The 18,597-nt window shown below is 38.3% G+C and overlaps 1 protein-coding gene across 3 annotated transcripts in view; it reads left to right on the top strand.

The window, feature by feature from the left end:
- The window catches only part of AKT3 (AKT serine/threonine kinase 3), a 363,075-nt gene that overhangs the window by 330,955 nt on the left and 13,523 nt on the right, over positions 1-18,597 (top strand). The window lies entirely within an intron of this gene.

The raw sequence follows: 18,597 nt of genomic DNA, 5'->3' as shown, positions 1-18,597 counted from the left end.
GCACCATAAAAAGCATTGTATTTATGACCAAATATATATATGGGAGAAAAGTATAAAAACTTGCATGCAAATGATATGGAGTAACTTCAGGACAATATTTGCTTGAATCATAGGTGATTGCCATTCTCACAGGTTAAAATGGTTGAACCTTTCCAGCTGCAGTGACTCATTCCTGTGATCCCAGCATTTTGGGAGGCCAAGGTAGGAGGTTTCCTCGAGCCCAGGAGTTCAAGACCAATGGCAAAACCCCACCTTTACTAAAATCACAAGAAATTAGCCGGGCATGGTGGTGCAAGACTGTTAGTCTCAGCCACTCAGGAGGCTGAGGTGGGAGGATGAGTTGAGCCTAGAGTCGAGGCTGCAGCTGATCTGTAGCGACCCACGCTACTGCCTCTCCAGCTTGGGTGACAAGTGATGCCTAGATCTCAAAAATAGATAGATAGATAGATAGATAGATAGATAGATAGATAGATAGATAGATAGATAGAACATCAATGAGTAGGAAGAAATTAGTATTTAGCAGTAACTATTTTACCTCTGAAAAAAACATGTTTGAAAATACATATGGTCCAATGTTAACATCCAGTAGACTTGATTATCTTATTTTCTATTCCTAATGCTTAAAATAGTTCTTTTTTAATTTTTAATTCAAGTGGAAGTTAAAAGAAATAGAACACCAAGCTTAGGCTACTCAAGAAAATTGAAGAGTAGTAATGTCCCCTTTGTCATTTCTGATTGTGTTTATTCAGATCATCTCTCTTTTTCAGTTATTCTAGCTAGCAGTCTATTTTGTTAATTCTTTCAAAAAACTCCTGGATTTGTTCATCTTTTGTACTTTTTCTGCATTTCAATTTCCTTCAGTTCCGCTCTGATTTTGGTCATTTCTTGTCTTCTGCTAGCTTTGGGGTTGCTTTGCTCTTGTTTCTCTAGTTCTTCTAGTTGTGATGTTACATTGTTAATTTGAGATCTTTCTAACTTTTTATGTGGTCATTTAGTGCTATAAACTTCTTCTTAAAACTGCCTTAGCTGTGTCCCAGAGATTCTGGTATGTTGTATCTTTGTTCTCATTCGTTTCAAAGAATTTCTTGGTTTCTGCCTTAATTTCATTATTTACCTAAAAGTAATTCAGGAACACGGTGTTTAATGTCCATGTAATTATATGGTTTTGAGAGAGTTTCTTAGTGTTGATTTCTGTTTTTATTGCGCTGTGGTCTGAGAGTATGGTTGGTATGATTTCAGGTTTTTAAAATTTGCTGAAGTTAAACCATCCATGTTTGTAGACAGTATGGTTCTATACCTAAACAACCTGATCCTCTCTGCCCAAAAGCTCTATAATCCAATAAACAACTTAACAAAAATTGACAAATTAACATAAGCAATATATCAGGATACAAAATCAGTGTACAAAAATCAGGATTCCTAGGCACCAACAACATCTAAGCTGACAGCAAAATCGATAATGCAATCCTATTCACAGTAGCCACAAAAAGAATAAAATACCTAGGAATACAACTGACCAGGCAAGTGAAAGATCTTTACAATGAAAACTACATAACACTGCTCAAAGAAATCAGAGATGACACAAACAAAGGGAAAAACATTCCATGCTCATGGATAGGAAGAATCAATATTGTTGAAATGGCCATACTGCCCACAGCAATTTACAGATTCAGTGCTATTCCTATTCAAACTACCAATGACAGTCTTCACAAAATTAGAAAAAAAAATAAATTAATAAACTATTTTTAAATCCATGTGGACCCAAAAAAGAATTCCGAATAGCTAAGGCAATACTAAGCAAAGAGAGCAAAGCCAGAGACATTACATTACCCAACTTCGAACTATACTACAGGCTATAGTAACCAAAACAGCATGGTAATGGTACAAAAACAGACACATAGACCAGTGGGACATGAAAAATAGCCCAGAAATGTCACACAGTTACAGCCATCTGATGTTTGACAAAGTCAACAATAAGAAGCAATAGGGAAAGGACTCCCTCTTCAATAAATGATATTGCAATAACTGTCTAACCATATGCAGAAGGTGGAAACTGGACCCCTTCCTTATACCATATACAAAAAATCAACTCAAGATAGATTAAAGACTTAAATGTAAAACCTAAAATCATAAAAAATACCATATAAGATAACCTAGGAAATACCATTCTGGACATAGAACTTGGCAAAGACTTAATGACAAAGACTCCAAAAGCAATTGCAACAAAAACAAAACTTGACCTAATTAAAGAGCTTCTGCACAGCAAAAGAGACTATCAACAGAGTAAACAGACCTCTGCAGAATGGGAGAAAATAGTTGTGAACTATGCATCTGACAAAGGTCTAATATTCAGAATCTATAAGGAATTTATAGAAATTTATAAGGAATTTATAGAATCTATAAGGAATTTAAACAAATATACAAAAAAAAAAAAAAAAAAAAACTCCATTCCAAAGTGGGAAAGGGACATGAACAGACACTTCCCCAAAGAAGACATACATGTGGCCAACAGGCATATGAAAAAATGCCTAACATCACTAATCATTAGAGAAATGTAAATTAAAACCATTGTGAGATACCATCTCACACCAGTCAGAATGGCCCTCATTACAAAGTCAAAAAATAACAGATGCAAGGTTGTGAGAAATGGGAACACTTATACACTGCTGGTGCAAATGTAGATGAGCTCAGCCACTGTGGAAAGCAGTTTGACAATATCTCAAAGCAGAATTACCATTTGACTCAGCAGTCCTGTTACTGGGAATGTAAATTCTGCCGTAAAGACACATGCACACATATGTTCATTACAACACTGTTCATAATACCTAAGACATGGAATCAACCTAAATGCCCATCAATTACAGATTGAATAAAGAATGTAGTACAGGTATGCCATGGAATACTATGCAGTCATCAAAAAGAACACGATCATGTCCTTTGCAGCAAAACAGATGGAGCTGGAGGCCATAAGCCTAAGCAAGCTAACACAGGAACAGAAAACAAAATCCTGCATGTTCTCACTTATAAGTGGGAGCTAAACATTGAGTACATATCAACACAAAGAGAGGAAGAGCAGACACCAGGGCCTACTTGAGGGTGGAGGGCAGGAGGAAGGTGAAGATCAAAAAACTACCTACCAGGTACTGTGCTTATTATCTGGGTGATGGAACGACACGTACACCAAACCCCACCCAAGACACGCAGTTTTCCTATATAACAAACCTACATGTGTGCCACTCAACCTAAAATTTAAAAAATAGAGAAAATTGAAGAGTAAAGAAAGAAGGAGCGGTAGCTAAAGGGAACACATAGAATGGGTGATATTTATTTCATACTGAGGGGAATGATCCAAAAGGGAGTGTAAAATTGGAGCTACATAGAAAAAAGTAATATTTAAGATAAAAACATACAGATAGTGAGATGTAAAGTAAATAAATACAGAAAAAGATGTAAGGTCTCTGAAGCGTAGCTAACCTATAGAAAGGTGGGATACCCTTGTAGTGACATCAATTGGAAAGAAGTAAGATGCCCACCAGAGCAGATGTGTTTATAAGCATTTAGTCAGAAAGTTATGGTAGTTCCTGAGTGAAGGCCTCAATTTCTCTCTCTCTGTCTCTCTCTCTCTCTGTGTGTGTATGTGTGTGTTTTAAGAGATGGGGTCTTGTTGTAATGCCCAGGCTGGAGTGCAGTGGCAGGATCACAGCTCATTGCAGCCTCGAATTCCTGGCCTTATGGGATCCTCCTGAATAGCTGGGACTATAGGTATAAGTCCCACCATCTTTATGGCAGAAGTTCTGCCTTCTTATTAAGAGTGAGAAGAATGTTTTATGGTTGATATTAGAAATTTTAAGACAGTGACTGTCACATGTAGGGAGAGGCTCAGAGGGAGCTGGAGAGAAACCCAAGTAGGGACCAATGAAGAGGTATAGATTGCTGGAGGCCCAGCTGAGGTTGAAAATCCCAAAGCTCAATTTTACGCTGACTGCTAAAGCTTTGTTCCTTGAAAGAAAAAATTATAATGATTATAAAACATAATTATATAAGTATGATATAAAGTACAACTTAAAACAGAAAAGATTTAAGAGGTATTCCAGGAAGATTGATTTAGAATGTTTGGCTTATGTTGAAATGGATCTGAATACTTACTGCATTCCTACTTATCCTTCAGAGATTTCCTTCAGAAAAGAAGAAAAATCTGGCCTCTAGAGAGTAATTTAGGTACTTTATAGTTTATTTTGGTCATTTGGTTGATACTCATTTCAATGGGATGGCAACTGATTAAGTAATGTTTTTATCTGTCATGTGCAAGGCACAGAGAGCCCTCAATGAAATAATGTCTCCTCTGAAAGGGCCTAAGTGAATCTTCCAGACCTCACTATATTAATTTTAAGTGTTTTGGTTTATTCATTAAACATCTGTGTTTCTATTTGAAGATTAATCTTCATATTTGTCCCAGATTCTAAGTTAGGACTCTTAGTATTTATTATTTTCTTAGATATTTGCTATTTCCAATGTTGTTGTTTTGTTAATTTTTTATTGAGATAATTCACCCTTTAAAGTATACACTTCCATGGTTTTTAGGGTCTTGACAGACTTGCGCAACCATCACCGCTGTCTAATTTCAGAACACTTTCATTTCTTCATTTTTTTCTTAAAGATACATGTTTTCTTCTGGAATAATTCCCGTTCAGTCTTTTTTTTTTTTTTAACCATTTTTTGTAGTGCAGCTGGCAAAAAAATTTGTTTTCTTTTATGGGATGATGTCTTTATTTTGCCTTCATTCTTAAAGGATATTTTTACTGAATATAAAATTGTGAGTTGATAGTTTAGTGAGTACACATTTAAGTATTTCTTCCTTGCAAGTTATGTGGTATATTTCACTGACTGTTTTCAAGATATTTTTGTTTGTGTGATGGCTTTGTAATATGTCAGTTGACTAGACTGAGCCGCATTTCCCAGGATTCCCTTTGCTATTTAAGATTCTCACAGGAGATCTGGAGGATAGCCGTGAAGGAACAGCCATTTTGTAGCTCATTCATGTTGTCTCCTAGACCATCTTATTGTCACGTGACAGTGGTCAGGCCTGCATCAGCTCCACCTCCTCCTGCATCCTGTTAGCCGTGGAGCCTCCTTCTGGGCCGGGGTGTGTGTTTAGTTCCATGATGAGGGTCCCAGCTTTTGCAGGATATCCACACCAGCAAGGTCAGGCAGTACGAATTAACACGGGTTTCAGTCTATCCTCCTGGGCTCCAGCTTGTGCTTCTAGATTTCATTTCATCTTTCCTCTCCTGGCTTTGCTTGTATCTTCCCTTCTCGACTTACTGTCCTATGGACATCAAACCCCAGCAGTGAACTTGGAGACAACAGCCTTACAGAGACAACACAACTAGCTCCCACAATCAGGTAAATTCAATTCCCTGTAATGTCTTTACACACACACAGAGTAGTTCTGCTTCTCTCATGGAACCGTGACAGACTCTGGTTCTAAGCCTTCTGACTATAATGTGTTTAGGTGAGGTTTTCTATTTATTCTGCTTGGAGTTGCCTGAGCTTTGTAAATTTCTTGCATATCCTTCTTTAACTTTGGAAAACTTTTAGCCATTATTTCTTGAAATATATTTTCTGTCTTATTATCTATCTCTCCTCCTCCTCCTCGTCCCTCCTCCCCTCTCCTCCTCCCTCCTCCTCCTCCTCCCCCCCTCCTCCTCCCCTCCTCCTCCCCTCCTCCTCCCCTCTTCCTCCTCCCCACCTCTCCTCCCCTCCTCTCCATCCTCTCCCCCTCCTCTCCATCCTCTCCCCCTCCTCTCCATACTCCTCCTCTTCTCCTTCTCTCCTCCCCTCCCCCCTCCCCTCCCCCCTCCCCTCCCTCTCCCCTTCCCTCTCCCCTTCCTTCTCTCTCTTTCTTTCTTCTCACTTTTGGAAGTTGTCCGAAACGTATAAAGTTCTGTTTGTTTTTTCATATTATTTTCCTGTGCTATTCAAATTGGATAATAATCTCTGCTGGTATATCAAGTGTACTGACTCTTACATAATCTCCAGTGTGCTCTAAGCCCATAGGGAGAATTTCTTATTTCAGATATTTTTTTTTTTTTAATTTTAGGTTTTTCCATTTGGTCCTTTTCCTAATAGTTTCTGTGTCTCTGCTGAGATTTTCAACCTTTTTACTCATAAACATATTTTACTTTACGTCACTGAAGATAATTATAAAGTCGCTTTAAAATCTTTGTCTACTAATTTCAACATAAGATCATCACAGCATCAGTTTCTTTTGATATCTTTTTCTAGTGTATGGGTTCTGTTTCCTTTTTTTTTTTTTAAATGCTGAGTCATTTTGGAATGGATCCTGGGCATTGTGACTGGTATGTTGTGCCTCTGAATTCGGTTAGGTTGCAGCAAAGATACTGAATTTTGTATTTTCCTAGGCCAGTCATCATGGATGAACTCAAACTGCAAACGCTTTCTTTTTTCCAGTGGGTTAAGATTTCAGGTTTGTTTATTTAGACTTCACGAGGGAGCTTGGAGCCTGCCCTGTGCATGTGTGGTTTAGGAGTCAGCAGAGATTTGGGCAGACTTTATACTGAGGGTTTAGGGCTTTTTCTCTTTGGCTGCCTCTTTTCTGGAATTTCACCTCCCTCACTTTAAAGCTGCTGTACTTGTTCAAGCTCTGTCCTCTGATCGTTCATGGCAGTAGAACTGTGGGTGTCTGATTTAAGATTTTTACCCTAAGTGGCATAAGCTGGGGTCCACCTTCAGGCCAAAAGCCATAAAAATGAGAAATTCATTTGGTACTATTCCTTATTGCTAATGCCCACCTCCCCTTTAATACCTACCTGTTTTCAGTTGCTTCCCAGAACCCTCAGATTGTTTTCATGTTTTTTTCCTGAGGTTACAGTTACATGCAGGAGGGTTAATCCAGTCGGAGCTGCTTGACCATGATTGGAAGTGAAACTGAGTATTTGTTCTTAATTATGCATTATTGCATGCCAGATGTACACCTTTTCTTCATGTGACACAGCAATGTTTTGTATTCATGCAGGGAAATATCTCACAGATTCACATTTGTGCAACATTCTAAAGAGCTTGTGTGAGAGAGCTTATTTAAACAGTGTGAATTACCAGTGAATGTTATGGTTAGTTCAGTGCAGCCAAAACATAATTCGTGGCTGTTCCCCTTCTCTTTTGTCCCAATTCTCAGTCACAAATTCAGACCTCTTTTTAGAGAACGTGTAATTTCCTTACCTTTTGACAATGCCTTTTAGACTTCACTAGGGAGCTTGGAGGCTGCCCTGTGCATGCATGGTTCAGGAGTCAGCAGAGGCTGACGCCTGGTGAGTAGGCATCAATGGCCGAAACACCAAAGAACCTCCTGTGAAGATTTTATTGTGTTTACTCGCTAAATATTTAGTGCTTATCTATTAAGTCATGCACAACATGACGATGCTTCAGTCAACACACCGCATATACCACAGTGGTTCCATAAGATTATAATAGCATATTTTTACCATACTTTTTCTACATTTAGATACACAAATGCTTACCATTGTGTTACAGTTGCCTACCGTATTCAGCACTGTAGCATGTACAGGGCTGTAGCCTAGGGGCAGAAGGCCATCCCATATGGCCTAGGTGTGTTGTAGGTTATACCATCAAGGCTTGTATATAAGTACACTCCATGATGTTTGACAATGACACAATCACCTAACATGCATTTCTCAGAAGAGATCCCTGTCATTAAGCGACCACAAACTGTAGTTTGTGGTAAGTATTATGCCAACAGCTAGCATTGCAAAGATAGCTAAGATAAAGTCCCTGTCTTCAAGTTGCTTACAGTTTAGTAGAAGAGACATAAATAAGCAGGCAAGTTACATTTTCATGTGATGTGGGTTGTGTTTCAGAGGTGATAGAAGTATTTCAGAGGTTGCCTGACCCAGATTTTAAGAGTAAAGGACCTGTTACAGAGGCTGCAGTTAGGATTGGGTTAAAATTAATTGGGCGGTAGTTGATATTGTGATGCTTTAGGATGACTTTAGTATGAATATTTAGGGCCTCAGTGTTTTCATCTTAAAATGAGGGGATTGGACTAGATCTGTAAGATTATTTTCAATGTGACTATTTTGTCATTTATTTAAAGACACATTGAAGAGATGCTCAAAAAACATACTTATTTTTTCTTTTTAGGGAATAGAGTATTTCAGATCATTTAAAGTCCTGTTTGAGAGTTTACCAGGCTAACAGGAAGTACTCCTTGTGACTTCTTTGCCTGTTCCTGTTCTGATGTTTAGCTGCCCAGTACACACCTGCAAGGGAAGCCTTGGATATCCAATTGGGGTTCTGAAAGGGGTGTGTGTGTGTGTGTGTTTAGAACCTCATCTGCCCCCCTTGCTATTCTTTTACCCCTTTTTGGAGCCAGAGCTTCTGGCATAGTGGCGTCTGGGCATAGTAGCTCCGGATAAATACGGGTTCTTTTCCCCAGTAGCTTCCTTGCCGAACATAGAAATTGCTGCCTGCCCCGTGCCTCAAATTGAACTTCTACCTCTTCCTCCCCAGCTTTTAAAGCCCCTGTCTTTCCTTCTCACCACAAATTCATCCCCCAACCCAAACGCTCCCTGCCACTGGGTCTCTCCAGCATTCATCTGATGTGTTAAGAGAGTGGCTGGGGCTGTCAGTGCTAGAACCTGGACAGAGGCGGGGGGGGGGGGGTCTTGGTTACATCATCTTTACAGAAATATAATATGAATTTCTCTATAAAAATAATAGATACTTGTTAGAAGCTTTAGTATTATATTTTTATATATTTCTGGTTTAATAGACCTTAATGTTACTGCGTAGTTACCTACCTACATTATATAGCGTTTGTGTGTATGTGTGTGTATCTATTGAAACAGGTCCCAAGTTTTTTCCAGTTTATATGTAGGCTGCATTTTTCTTTTTTTCTTTTCTTTTTTTAATTTTTGAGCCACGGTCTCTCTCTGTCACCCAGGAGAGTGCAGTGGTGCAATCACAGCTCACTTCACCCTCAGCCTTCCACCTCAGCCTCCCAAGTAGCTGGGATCACAGGCATGTGCTACCATACCTGGGTAATTTAAAAAATTTTTTTGTAGAGATGGAGTCTCTCTGTGTTGCTCAGGCTAGTCTTGAATTCCTGGCCTCAAGTGATCTGCCCATCTTGGCCTCCCAAATTGTTGGAATTATAGATGTGAGCCACTGTGCCCAGCCTTCCCTATATAGGCTTTTATAACAAAATTAGCTTGTAAGTTGGAAATTGCCTTTATGTCATTTCTCCCCAGTTTACATACTTATTCAACTTTTGCTCATGTTCTTGAATATTTCTCATGAGAAATAGTGATTAATGGCTGCCACACTGCTGATGTTGGACAGTGCCTATAAAATCAGCTGAAGAAGGGAGAAAGTAGATTGTTTCACTAGGCTCTTAGTGAAGTTCCGATAGTTAGAATAGATGCAACTTGTCCAGAAACACTACTAATGCAAAGTATTTTTGTTCCCCTCTCATGCCTTTTAAAAAGGCTCCCAGTGTTTCACTAATGAGAGCTCTTTTATTGTAATTTATAGGTGAATCCTCTCCAGGTATAACAGATCTTCAAATAATGTATCATAGCTATAGATATTTGTGAATAACATCACCTGTGCATAGACCTACAATCAGTAGGATGAGTGCTTATGAAGTTATTTTTGAATGAGAAAAATGTATCACCGAAAAGAAAATACAAGTTCCAATTTCTGGGGATTACTTTTTAAAGTAATGCAAATCATCCATATCATGTGTTAACAAACGCTTCAGAATTCCAGCAAGGAAAGCAGGTGTATTAATTAAACATTTAATGTCTTTTATAGCTAAAGTACTCATTTTGGCAGGTCTATTATGATACAATAGTGGTATATTAATTTGTTATATACCTTGGGCCCCTTGGTACATTTTATATAGGCACAAGATCAACAGCTTGAGCTTCAATTATTACTGTGTAGTTTTGTAAAAATGAAATATAATTATCGTGTCTAGTTTTATGTCAAGAAGAATTCACTGGTGTGGCACAGCTTAGCATACAATGTAACTAAATAATGTATGCCATATATCCATTAGTTTTGTTAGAAATAAATCCTCTTTTATACTCCTGCTTTTCCACTATGTGCACACCTACATATACACAAAGCGTGAAGCCAGTATTTAATAGAAATTAAATAAACCAGAATCTCCACCTGTGATTGACTACTTTCTCATGTTGTTTCAGAGAAGTGAAAATTACAGCACCAGATTACTATCTCTGGGAGATCTAAACATGCAATAGTGTTGGCAATTCTTTACAGCAAACATCTATTTTCGCTGATTTTGAACCCTATAAGCCAACACAAAGTGGTGGAAATAACCACAGTTGTTAAGGCAATTAAGATACCATAATCACTGTCTACATCAGCTGCCCCAGAAAGTTTCCAGTTCTCCACTCTGTTTCTTAAGCACCTGGAAGGAGCAATAGAAGAAAGAATATAGAGATCTGATAGTAGCACGTGACCTGTTGCTAAGAAAGGTCTGTGGAGTCTCTTAGCTTCAGAGACCTTGGTGTTCATGTATACCCCCGTGTGGTCATTCCAGCCATACCAGAAATACCAAATGTGACTTACTCTAACAACCTTCAGAAAATTCTCTCTGTTCTTTCATTGACACTTTTAGGAAGATAGTAAATGGTAGAGTGATTTCATAACATTTAAAATTTCTTAAAAGATCAGTGTGGAAAGGATCTAGGGTGCTTCAACTTTGCTGTCACCATATGGACTTCAAGTTGCATATTTCCAGTGAAATGAAATTGATGTCTTGAACCCAGAAACTTTATTGTCTTGTTTAAGATCACTGGATAGTACATTTTCTGAAAGCAAATTGTTTTTCAAATAAAGATTTGTTTCTAGTTTAGTGCATTTGTCAGAAAAATACGTTGTTTGCAGTTAATGACACTATAGCTATTCATTGAGTTGATCCATAAAAGTAGCTGAGATTTACAGAAATATTTATGACTATCCTTTCTAAATGGGAATTTACATTCTGTTGATACAGAAATGTTTTGAGAGATGTGGTTAGAGAAAAAGAAAAGATGAAGATTCTGGTTTAAAGCTGAAATAGGAAATTAATGTATTAATGTGCTAGGGCTGCTATAACAAAATACCACAGACTGGGTGGTTTAAACAACAGGAATTCGTTTTCTCACATTTCTGGCTAAAGTCCAAGATCAGGGTACAGGCAGGGTTAGTTTCTTCTGAGGTGTCTTTCCTTGGCTTGCAGAAGGCCGTCTTCTCCCTGTGTCTTCATGTGGTTTTTCCTTAGTGTGTCTACTTGTGTGTCCAAATTTCCTCTTCTTGTAAAGATACCAGATTGAGTTAAGACACACCCTTATATCTCATTTTAATGCAGTTACTTTTTTAAAGGCCTTATCTCCAGATAGAGTCACATTTTGAGGTACTTGGGGTTAGGGCTTAAACATACTAATTTTGGAGGGACACATTTCAACCTATAATAATATAATATTTGAAATTTGTTCAGCTATTATTTAAAGTAAATATGAGGGGACTTCAAAAAGTTCATGGAAAATGGTATTAAAAGATAAAAACAGAAAATATAAACTTTATTTCTCAACAGAAGCTCCATCAAGTTCAAGATACTTTTGTAAGCCATGATACCAGCTAGTTAGTTCATCCCTAAAGAGCTGAACGTCCTGGTAATTTACCTATATGTCAGTGCAGTCTTTAAGTGAAGAAAAACTAGTTCTCTTTAAAAGCTTTTTTAAGTTTAGGGGAAAAATAAGTCAGAAGGAGCCAAATCAGGACTGTAAGGTGGATGCCTAATGGTTTCCCATGAAAGCTCATGAAAGTACCCCTGTTTAATGAGAGGAATTAAGCAGGAGCATTATGCTGGTGGAGGAGGACTCTCTGGTGAAGCTTTCCTGGAAGTTTTTCTGCTAAAGCTTTGGCTAACTTTCTCCAGGTGTTATCATTCTCTGGCCCTCCAGAAAGTCAATAAGCAAAATGCCTTGAGCACCCAAAAGACTATTGCCATGACCTTTGCCCTTGACCTGTCCAATATTGCTTTGACTGGACCATTGCCACTTCTTCATACCCATTGCTTTATCTTGAGGATTATACTGATAGAACCATGTTTCAACTCCCGTTACAATTCTTCAAAGACATGCTTCAGGATCTTTATTTCACTTGTTTAAAATTTCCATTGAAAGTTCTGCTCTTGTCTATGGCCGATCTGGATGCAACGGTTTTGGCCCCCATCGAGTGGAAAGTTTGCTCAACTTAAATTTTTCAGTCAGAATTCTGTAAGCGGAACCAGATGAGATGTCTATGGTATTGGCTATTGTTTCTGCTGTTAATCACTGGTCGTCTTGAATTAGGGCACAAACAAGATTAATTTTTCCCTTGCAAATTGATGTGGATGGTCTGTCGCTGCAGGCTTCATCTTCCACATTGTCTTGTCCCTTTTTAAAATAAGTTACCCATTTTTAGACTGCTGATTTATTTGGGGCATACTTCCCATAACTTTTCATAAAGCATCAGTGATTTAATCATTCTTCCACCCAAGCTTCACCACGAATTTAATGTTTGTTCTTGCTTTGATTTTAGAATTCATGTTGCTCTTACAGGGGCTCTTTCCAAACTGACGTCTTATCCTTCTTAGTGCCTCAAACTTGATCCTGTACAGACATGTTACAAGAAGTTAGTGTGAGTTAATTTTGGTGCAGAAATTTTTTGAAATCTGTGCATGGTTTTTTCATAATACACATTTTCCATAAACTTTATGAAGACTACTCAGGAATATTATATATTCTAGAAATTTGTAATGAAATCTAAAGTTGGGGCATCCTGATGATTTTTACGGGACTGCTTCTGTTCAAGTACTGTGGCAATTTTTTTTTTTTTCTTTTTTTTTGTTGGAGTCTTGCTCTGTCACCCAGGCTGGGGTGCAATGGCACAATCTCAGCTCACTGCAACCTCTGCCTCCCAGGTTCCAGCGATTCTCCTGCCTCAGCCTCCCAAGTAGCTGGGACTACAGGCATGTGCCACTACACCCAACTAATCTTTATATTTTTAATAGAGATGGGGTTTCACCATGTTGGCCAGTCTGGTCTCAAACTCCTGATCAGCCTGCCTCAGACTCCCAAAGTGCTGGGATTACAGGCGTGAGCCACCATGCCCAACCGTACTGAGGCAGTCTTTTACAAGCCCTACCCCACAACGTTCCCCATATACATAATGTAGGGTCTTTGCTTCCTCTACAAATGTTTATATTACACTGAGTTGTCTTCACCTTCAGGGACAGGGGGAGTGGAAGGGGGAATAATGCTTCCCAGAATGAATATCTTGACTGACTAATTTGTAGAGAAACAATCAAAAGCAAAAGTAGTTTTCATTCAAAGCCTTCACATTGTAAATGCTACAGTAGAAAGACCTTGAGATCAAGAGACCTAGGTTTTTGCCACTCCAGTTCTTATTTGTATAATTTTTGGCAAGCCATTTAACCAGTGTCAGCTTTAATTTCCTAATCTCTAAAAAGATATGCTACGTGCTCACTGACATCTTACTCCACTCCAAGATTTAATGATTGATTCATTTATTCTGCAAATATTGTTGAATGCTACTATGTGGCAAAGACTGTTTTAGGGGTTGGGAATACCACATTAGTGCAACACAAAGTTCCAGATGAGACAAGTGGGAAACAAATAGCAAGATGGTAAATTTAATCTTAATTATATCAATAATCACATTAAATGTAAATGTTCTAAACACCACAATTGAAAGACAGAGATTAGACTTGGTAAAAAGCAAGAACTACCTATACGCTGCTTATAAGAAATCAATTTTAAATGTGAGATATAAGTAGATTAGAAGTAATAGAACAGAAAATTATATACTATGCTCACCCTAATCAAAAGAAAACTAGAGTGCTATATTAAATCATACGAAGTAGATTTCAAAGCAAGTAATATTGCTGGAGAAAAGGAGGATTATTTCATAATAATTAAGGGAGTCATTTCATCAAGAAGTATTAACCATCTTAGTTATGCATCTAATAACAAAACTTCAAAATATATGAAGCAAAAACTAATATAACTATAAGGAAAAATAGACAAATTTACAATTACTATTAGACGTTTCAATACCCATCTTCAAATAATTGATACAGCAATTGGAGAGAAATTGGTAAGATTATAGACAGCTTGGGCAATACTATCAATCAGCTTGATCTAATTGACATTTATGAAACACGCTACCCAATAACATAAGAACACTTATTTTTCTCAAGGTCACAGATCATTTACCACAGTCTACCATATGTTGAGCAAAACAACTCCATGAATTTTAAAGGATTTAGCTACTGTAAAACATATTCTCTTTGAAGGAAATGAAATTAAAAAGACACAGAAAGATATATGGAAAATCCCCAAGTTCTTGGAAACTAAATACTAAATAATCCATGGATCAAAGAAGAAATCAAAGGGAAATTAGAAAGTATTTTGAATGGACTGAAAATGAAAACACAACATGTTTAGCTGTGATATACAGCTAAAGCAATACTTTATAGTACTAAATAAAATTTATAGTACTAAAAGATATTTTTAAATATTAGAAAAGAAGAAAAGTGTAAGATTAATGACCTTAGCTTCTATGTTAAGAAACTAGGACTGGGCACAGTAGCTCACAACTATACTCAGTACTTTTGAAGGCCAAGGTAGAGGAGTTCTAGACTAGTCTGGACAACATAGTGAGATCCCATCTCTGAATAATAAAATATTAGCTGGGCATACTGGTGCGCACCTGTGGTCATAGCTACTCAGGAGGCTGAGGCAGGAGGATTGCTTGAGGCCAGGAGTTTGAAGCTTCAGTGAACTATGATCACACCACTATACTCCAGCCTGGGTGACAGAGTCAGATTTTGTCTCTAAGAAAGACAAAAAAGGAATTATAAAAACAAGAACAAATTAAATGCAGTGTAAACAGAACAAAGGAAATAAAGATTGGGATAGCAATCGATGAAACAGAAACAAAAAATCATAGAGAAAATTGATGAAAGAAAAACTGGGCTTTTGAGAAGATCATTAAAATGGATGTATTTCTCACCTGACTGAATAGAAAAGTGAGAAGACAAATAATAAACGTTGACACTGCTACAGATTATATTGGTATTAAGTGGATAATATAGAAACATTATGTATAACTTTATGCCAATAAATTCAACTCTTTGGCTAAAATGGACACATATCTTGAAAGATACAAATTACCAAGAAGAAATAGATGTCATGGATAGCCTTGTACCTACTAAAGAAATTATAATTGTGGTTAAGATCCTTCTGACAAGGCCGGGCGCGGTGGCTCACGCCTGTAATCCCAGCACTTTGGGAAGCCGAGGCGGGCGGATCACAAGGTCAGGAGATCGAGACCATCCTGGCTAACACGGTGAAACCCCGTCTCTACTAAAAATAGAAAAAATTAGCCGGGCGAGGTGGCGGGCGCCTGTAGTCCCAGCTACTCAGGAGGCTGAGGCAGGAGAATGGCGGGAACCCGGGGGGCGGAGCTTGCAGTGAGCCGGGATTGTGCCACTGCACTCCAGCCTGGGCGACAGAGCAAGACTCTGTCTCAAAAAAAAAAAAAAAAAAAAAACAAAGATCCTTCTGACAAAGACATCAGACCCACCCACATATTTTCACCAATGAAGTCTACCAAACATTTAAGGAATATTATCAATTCTATACAAATTATTCCAGAAAATTGAAGATGAGAGAATATTTCTCAGTTCATTCTGTGAGGCAGGTACTAACTTGACATCAGTATGCAGAGAGATTTTTCTTTTTTTTTTTTTTTTGAGACAGAGTCTGTCTCAGACTGTCTCAGACTCTGTCGCCCAGACTGGAGTGCAGTGGCACCATCTCAGCTCATGGCAAGCTCCGCCTCCCAGGTTCACGCCATTTTCCTGAGTAGCTGGGACTACAGGCGCCCACCACCATACCCGCCCGGCTAATTTTTTGTATTTTTAGTAGAGACGGAGATTTCACCATGTTAGCCAGGATGGTCTCGATCTCCTGACCTCGTGATCTGCCTGCCTCGGCCTAAGTGCTGGGATTACAGGCCTGAGCCACCACGCCTGGCCTGCAAAGAGATTTTTAAAAGAATGCTATAGACCAATATTCTTAATGAACATATATGCTGAAATGTTTAATTTTAGCAAATTAAATCTAACAATAGATACAAAGAACCACTAACAGTGTGGTCTATTCTAGGAATAAAAGATTGATTTAACATTCAAAACCAATCACTATAGTTCACCTATTAACAGAGTAAGAAGGAAATGATTATATCAAATGATGCAAAAAAAAAAAATCAAGAAAAATTCATCCTTTTAAAAATTTATTTAAACAAAAAATGAAACGCTCTGAGTGAATTAGGAATTAGAATTGTTTTTTAACATAAAGGAAAACAATTTGACAGTTTCTGGAAAAGTCAAATGTATACCTACCATATGGCCCAGCCATTCCACTCCTTAGTATTTGTCCTAAATTAAATCATATGTCTACACAAAGACTTGGACGTAAAAGTTAATAGCAATTTTGTTTGTAAGTGCCCCAAACTGGAAACAGCCCCGATGTTCATTGACAGATCAGTGGGTCAATTGTGATACATCTGTGTACTGAAATATGACCCAGCAAAGTGGGCAAACTATTGATACCTGCGGTGACATGGATGAATATCAAAGTAATCATGCTAAATGAACGAGACAGACAAAGGGTACATACTATATGATTCATTTGCATAAAATTCTTAAACATACAAGCAAGTCAGTTATGGCAGAAAGTATGCCAGTCATGGCCTGCAGGGGATGGGAGGATGGAAGCACACATGGGCACAAGAAGACGTTTAAAGTGGTAGATGTTTTCACCATGTTGATTTTGGTGACAGTTTCATGGGTATATACATATGTCAAAACATATCAGCTGCCTGTTTTTCTTTTTTCTTTTTTTTTTTTGAGAGGGTTTTACTCTTTTGCCCAGGCTAGGTTGAAGTGCAATGGCATAATCTTGGCTCACTGCAACCTCTGCCTCCTGGGCTGAAGTGATCTTTCCACCTCAGCCTCCCAAGTAGCTGGGACTACAGGCACACACTGCCACACCCAGCCCAAGTTGTATATTCTTAACGTGGGCTGTTTATGTTAATTACTCATCAATAAACTTTTTTTAAAGTCCTTGCCCTCGTGGAACTTACATTTTATTGATGATGACATTGACAGTAACAAACAAATCTACGTATATCATATGTGGTATACGTGCCTGTGTATCAGATGTTGCAAAGTCTCGAAGAAAAAGCAATGTGAAGATAGAAAGTGAGGGGGAGGATAGCTGTTTAATATAAGAAGGTGGTCAGGAAAGTCCTCAGTACATGTGGCATTTGAAACAGAGACTATTTTAAGCTCTCCTGTAATCTTTTGAAAACTGTTAAGATAGGTTTCAGTTTGTTAAAGTTACAGATGATCATTCTCTCATCTAAAAGGACAAATTTCCCCTAACTTGAAGGCAACTTTAAATTTCTGACATCACAAAGAACCAGATGAAAAGGGGGGAGCAGAGGTAAGCAAAACCTACTCCTAGTGCCCAAGAGAAGCCGATTCCAGCCACAGGAATTTCTTGTGGTTAACTTTTGATTGGAAGGATAAAGACCTATTTTGTGAACATCTGTAGAATAGTAAATCAGAAAAACCCAACCAGAATTCCAGTCTTCCAGTTTCCTGTCAGATAGGGGCAATTACCCCTGGGTTTTCTTAAAAAAAAAAAAAAAAAAAAAAATCGTTCCAGCCTCTGTCGCCTCTGGTGTTCCCCGTGCATGTGCATGTGATATGTGATGCTGGTGAAGACAGTGCACTTAGCCCGAGAGTCAGAGGGAGGGTTTCTAGCAGTGGTGTGACCTGCTTGCTCATGTCCAGGGAGCCAGCAGAGCAGCTAGAAAGAAACTTGGTCTGGCACCATGGCAGGCTCTGCTTACCACTAGCAGAGGAGTTTGTTTCAGGTCAGGGATTAGTAGCCATTACCAGCTGATCAGTGGAATGTAGAGTTGGTTCATCCTCAAAGCTTGACAGTCATGAAGACCTTAGAATAGCTGTGTGCTGGGGGCAAACAAAGAATTTTAAAAAGAAGAGATTAAGAATGCTTTGTAGCATGCACCATAAACTGAAATGTGGTCCTTTATTTTGAAAACCTGCTTTTAATTCTGCTCATCCCACGATTCTTAAAAATATAGTTCTGTCTAGAGAATAGTTTAAAGATTTCGCCTTATTATTTAACATAAATTTGGTGACAGAAAGAGTGGGAAAATGCACTGATCTCAAGCCAATTGTGTATTTGTTTCTGTAAAATTTGTATAAAACATGCTGCGGGAACCCGGGAGGCGGAGCTTGCAGTGAGCTGAGATCCGGCCACAGCACTCCAGCCTGGGTGACAGAGCAAGACTCCGTCTCAAAAAAAAAAAAAAAAAAAAAACATGCTGATTTCTGTCATTCTGTTTGCCATGTTCCTATCCCCATGAGAACCGTATTCTAAAGCAGCA

The sequence above is a fragment of the Papio anubis genome, chromosome 1 (genome assembly GCF_008728515.1).
Source record: "Papio anubis isolate 15944 chromosome 1, Panubis1.0, whole genome shotgun sequence".
Taxonomy (NCBI): domain Eukaryota; kingdom Metazoa; phylum Chordata; class Mammalia; order Primates; family Cercopithecidae; genus Papio; species Papio anubis.
The sequence above is the reverse complement of the archived record's forward strand: the minus strand, read 5'-3'. Positions and strand labels throughout refer to the sequence as shown.